Source organism: Hetaerina americana, unplaced genomic scaffold (genome assembly GCF_022747635.1).
Source record: "Hetaerina americana unplaced genomic scaffold, ioHetAmer1.1.p SCAF_7, whole genome shotgun sequence".
Classification (NCBI taxonomy): domain Eukaryota; kingdom Metazoa; phylum Arthropoda; class Insecta; order Odonata; family Calopterygidae; genus Hetaerina; species Hetaerina americana.
The window spans coordinates 73,393,559-73,399,137 of NW_027287316.1; the positions used below are offsets into that span (position 1 = coordinate 73,393,559).

At 40.9% G+C, this 5,579-nt stretch overlaps 1 non-coding gene across 1 annotated transcript; it reads right to left on the reverse strand.

The window, feature by feature from the left end:
• Positions 1 to 5,298: 5,298 nt before the first annotated feature.
• On the reverse strand, positions 5,299 to 5,369 carry TRNAG-GCC (transfer RNA glycine (anticodon GCC)). Its single transcript has one exon. It is a non-coding gene; the product is annotated as a tRNA-Gly (tRNA).
• Between the last annotated feature and the right edge of the window lie 210 nt (positions 5,370 to 5,579).

The following is a 5,579-nucleotide window of genomic DNA, read 5'->3' on the forward strand; positions in this document are numbered from 1 at the left end:
ACGGATTCGCAACGCCTTTTAATGTTCTTAAAATGAATCCTTAGTTCTTTTTTTTTAATTGACATAACCGATATAGTCTCTAAGTTTCTCCTTATTTTCTCCCCTCTTAACTTAACACGACAGGACTTTGTTCATTTTATCCCCTTTAAATTCGTTGTTTATTCAAAAATGCGGCTTGATAATTTGTCTCAAGGCACTTTGTCCCGTGTTAACTCCATGTGAATCATTTTAATTTCCGTTAGAGGCCAGGGTTAGGGTTTGTTCAGTTGTAAAATAAATGTGTAACATTATTTAGTTTGTTATTACAATTTTTTATCCTGAAGGTTCTTTTAAGGATTACTTATATATTTGCTTCAGATAACCTTAGATAATTTTTGGAAGGATGATTTTTAATATCCAATTGCGGCATCCAGAACAAATATTTACGTCCAAATAGTCGCTGAAAAATGAGCTAATTTGAACTAGAATACTTTTTTGTCGATAATCAGACCTTCAAATTTCACTATCATCTCACGTTTCATAGATCTGAGATCACTTTTCTTTCGATTAGGTATTATCGCACAGTGGAAATATATTTTCAGTACATGGTAGTTTATAAAATCCAATTTTAGCTATTTGAAAGTGTAAAATATTTTAATCTGGCTTACGCTGGTAATTAATACGATAAAACCGTTTTCCACTCGGCTCCTCTCTGATTCCGCACTCGTGGAACATTTAAAGGATAAAAAGTTGGACGATCGACATTCTCCATGATAATTCATATTTTTCGCGCATGGAAATTAGCCTACCCTTCGTAATCCCATGGAAATCTCTCTTCCGGAAAGCTTGGCGGGAAAAAAAATGAGATCGAAATCAATTAGTTGGTCACATAAAAATACCGAGGTTGTCGCCCAACAAATTCGATCAAATGAATAAAAATCTAATCGTTTCTTTCCCCGCGTACTTATTATTCATTCCTACCGACACCCGACGAACGCGGCTGCTGTATTCGCAAGGGACAATCCGCATTAAAATTTCATAAAAAGGAAATGCCTCCGCAACATTCTTCCAAACATCACCGTTAATACAGTTTTTGTATTTTCAATTGACGCGGGAAACTAAAGATTCAGTTTCTGAACTTAAACGTGACATTATGGCATCCCCGGCGGCGAGCTTGGATTGAAAAATTCCGGCGAATAAATTTCCAAAAACCCCTTTCACTTCCTTCCCTCTTCTCACTCCACCTTCTCCCCGCCCCCGCCCTTCCTGCCTCCCCCTTTTCATTCTTTTTTTTCGGGAGGTGGCCTGTAGTTCCCCCTTTCATCGCCCCGTTAAGAATTAAGTGCCCCTCCCTCTTCTTCTGTATTCCATTGAGAGTGATGTCCAAAGGAAATTTTTCTTCTCCCCCCCTTCTCTCTCTCTCGCGAACATCCATCCATCTCCGTTCAAAAAGGGCGTTTCCCGGAAGCAAAAGGCAAACTCACCAGCCGCTCTGGAAAGAAGGGAATCGTGAATCGTAGCAATAAAAAACAAGAATCGCCAGGAGCCGCGCCTTCCTGCGGTTAGCGGTGTGCTTAGTGGGCGTGGGAGGCGCGGGACGTGATGGGAAGAAGTTGCGACCGATTATGAGGATTCTTCAGTTGGGGTCGCCCTTTGATGAGTGTCGGGAATGATATGATGTCGTGTTGCGAAAACCTTCACCTATTCATTGTTAAAAATCTTTCCTTTATCCTTATCATCAGGAAATAAAAAGAACGTAAATACTAATATTTTTTTTATCATCCGTGATTATTCGATTTATTTCTTTAGCCAATCTTTGCCATTGTGACTTCAACATTAGATTATCATTTGGCATATATTGTCCAAAGTCAAAATTGGTGCAATTTTTAAATAGATAAAAAAACATATTGAACGAAGTCAAAATTGGTATAATTTTAAAATAGATGCATTAACATTTATTACCCATGTACTCAAAGAAAAAAAATACTAGTATATATATATATATATATATATATATATATATATATATATATATATATATATATATATATATATACAAATATATAAAAACACAGATGTAGATTTTTAGAATATAGAGACACAAAGAAAGGACACTCACAATTTGTTATTTTACGTTTCGACAGCACGGCTGTCGTCTTCAGAATGACGTTCTCGGGGAAGAGCGGAGAGGATGTGCGGGGGAGAGGTGGGGGAAGGAGAGGTAAAGGGACCAATAGGAAATGAACAAGGGGGTGGGGGGGATATGTAGGCAGCCAATTGATGCATTCAGTGGGCTTGGTTCAGCCCGGGCGGTTTGAATGATTGGGCCACCCAGATATGCGCCATCTCGCGGGTTCTCACCTCTATTATACTCGCAGATTTGGGAAGGATTTCAATCACCGAAACAGAGAAGCAGTCGTCAAAAGATTGGTTGTGGGAAGCGGTGTGAGTAGGGATGGGATAATTAAGAAAGGTGGGGGATTTGGTGGAATAACGGTGGTTATTCATGCGGAGGGAAAGTGCGGTCGTGCATTCGCCCACGTAGAAGGCAGGGCAGAAGTTACAGGAGAGGCGATATATAATATTTTTTGAGGTACAGGTGGCGAGTGGTTGGGAGTTGGTACTGAGTGAGGGGGAGGGTCTTAAAAGATGACAGCATTTGCAGCGTGGGCGGTTGCATGGTGCGGATAGGGGCGGGGGAGAGACGGGGGTGCTTGAAGTTGGGTTTGTGGACTTAAAGATGTCTCGCAGGTTCGACGGGCGTTTAAATGAAACAGAGGGACAGTGTGGGAATAAAAGTGATGTGGACTGAGTGTTATTGATAATTGGGAAGAGGTCACGGATTAGATGTTTAATTTTGTGGGTACCGGGGAAGAAAGTGGTGATAAGGTTAGGGCATTTTGGGCGGTTTGGTTTGGGGAGGGGAGTGTATTGTGTTGACGGTTTGAGGATTTTACTGTTTAGCAGTTTTTCCGGGTACCCACATTTTCTGAGGGATTCATGCAGCTGGTCCAAGTATTTCTGTTGGGAGGGGGTGTTGTTGCAGAGACGGAAGCCACGGATAGAGAGTGAGAATGGGATGGAGCGCTTTGTGTGAGGAGGATGGCAGCTGTCGAAATAATATCTTCATTTCGACAGCTGCCATCCTCCTCACACAAAGCGCTCCATCCCATTCTCACTCTCTATCCGTGGCTTCCGTCTCTGCAACAACACCCCCTCCCAACAGAAATACTTGGACCAGCTGCATGAATCCCTCAGAAAATGTGGGTACCCGGAAAAACTGCTAAACAGTAAAATCCTCAAACCGTCAACACAATACACTCCCCTCCCCAAACCAAACCGCCCAAAATGCCCTAACCTTATCACCACTTTCTTCCCCGGTACCCACAAAATTAAACATCTAATCCGTGACCTCTTCCCAATTATCAATAACACTCAGTCCACATCACTTTTATTCCCACACTGTCCCTCTGTTTCATTTAAACGCCCGTCGAACCTGCGAGACATCTTTAAGTCCACAAACCCAACTTCAAGCACCCCCGTCTCTCCCCCGCCCCTATCCGCACCATGCAACCGCCCACGCTGCAAATGCTGTCATCTTTTAAGACCCTCCCCCTCACTCAGTACCAACTCCCAACCACTCGCCACCTGTACCTCAAAAAATATTATATATCGCCTCTCCTGTAACTTCTGCCCTGCCTTCTACGTGGGCGAATGCACGACCGCACTTTCCCTCCGCATGAATAACCACCGTTATTCCACCAAATCCCCCACCTTTCTTAATTATCCCATCCCTACTCACACCGCTTCCCACAACCAATCTTTTGACGACTGCTTCTCTGTTTCGGTGATTGAAATCCTTCCCAAATCTGCGAGTATAATAGAGGTGAGAACCCGCGAGATGGCGCATATCTGGGTGGCCCAATCATTCAAACCGCCCGGGCTGAACCAAGCCCACTGAATGCATCAATTGGCTGCCTACATATCCCCCCCACCCCCTTGTTCATTTCCTATTGGTCCCTTTACCTCTCCTTCCCCCACCTCTCCCCCGCACATCCTCTCCGCTCTTCCCCGAGAACGTCATTCTGAAGACGACAGCCGTGCTGTCGAAACGTAAAATAACAAATTGTGAGTGTCCTTTCTTTGTGTCTCTATATTCTAAAAATCTACATCTGTGTTTTTATATATTTGTGTGTCGCCGATGAGCGTTCCATTTCGAAGATATTTTATATATATATATATATATATATAACAGCAAATGCGAACTTTATGTCGTTGTGAAGGAATTCCCGAATGACATAACCATAATTACAATCGTGGGGGCGATTCCAGAGAAAAGTGCAAATGAGGATACAAAGTAAATGAATCAAAAATTTCTCTTAGCATGTCCAAAACAATGATTTTGGGGTGATTGAATTGTAAAAAGTTAAAGACAAAAAAAATGAGAAACATGTTTTTCCTCAAAAATATCTCCAAGCTATGATAAAAAAAGCTGTAAGTTAACTTTCTTTGCTATGGTGAATACACTTCGATGCTCTTTTATAGACGGTGGTAATTTATTATCAAATTTAGGGTCAACGTTTACAAGGCATCTTTTAAGCAGAGGGGTTTTTTAAATGTGCTTACGTTGATCCTAAATGGAAGTATGCACTTTGTATACTTCGGCCATAGGTAATGAAAATAGTTAGGAAATAGGACTCATATAATCGAATCAACTTAATTTTTTTATGTTAACCATTCAAATTTTCCAGTAAAAATCAACTGGTGAATAAATTCTAACTGTCCATTTCATCATACTCGACATCCACTGAGAACGCACCGCTTGGTATACACACGTACATAAACACACCGCTTGGTTTATGTATATATTTCATTTTAGAGATGTTTATATGGTCCCAATAATTTATTAATTTGGTTCTCATAAATTCAGAAACTATTTAGGATCATATTTCCTATTTTTGTAGCGTTATATCCTTTAAAATAATGTTACAACTATAAATAGACACAAGCATGACGAAACTTGACAGACTTTCGAGCTCCTATGAAATTTTAAGTCCCGCAAAAAGTAAGGCTTACGCCTTTCGTACGAGATAGCAAATGCTCTGAATTTTTCAATCAGATAATATCGTAATTATTATTTACTTTCTCTTAATACTTTCTTTGTGTATCCAATCAAAATGAAATCAGACAAAATGTTGGGTATTTAAAATAAACCAGCGGCGACACCATGTATCTGAGCAGATATAGAGACAACCGTAATTTATTTAGGGCATTATTAACACTTTATGCCCTTCCATCCGCTGAATCTTTAAAAAAATTTGCATCGGCCGGGAATCGAACCCGGGCCGCCCGCGTGGCAGGCGAGCATTCTACCACTGAACCACCGATGCTGTGCGAAATTGCTACTGACCTTTCAGTAGATTTTTCTTTTACCCATCTCAACGTAAATTTAACGTTAAAAACAAAAATTAACCCCTTTTTTTCGTTCTAGGATCCGTTTTTAAGTTGATGGATACGCTAAATAGATACACCCTTTCGAAAGTTCCTCCAAAGCTTCGCAATGACTCCTGACAATTTCAGGACGCGGTCGTATATCTTCT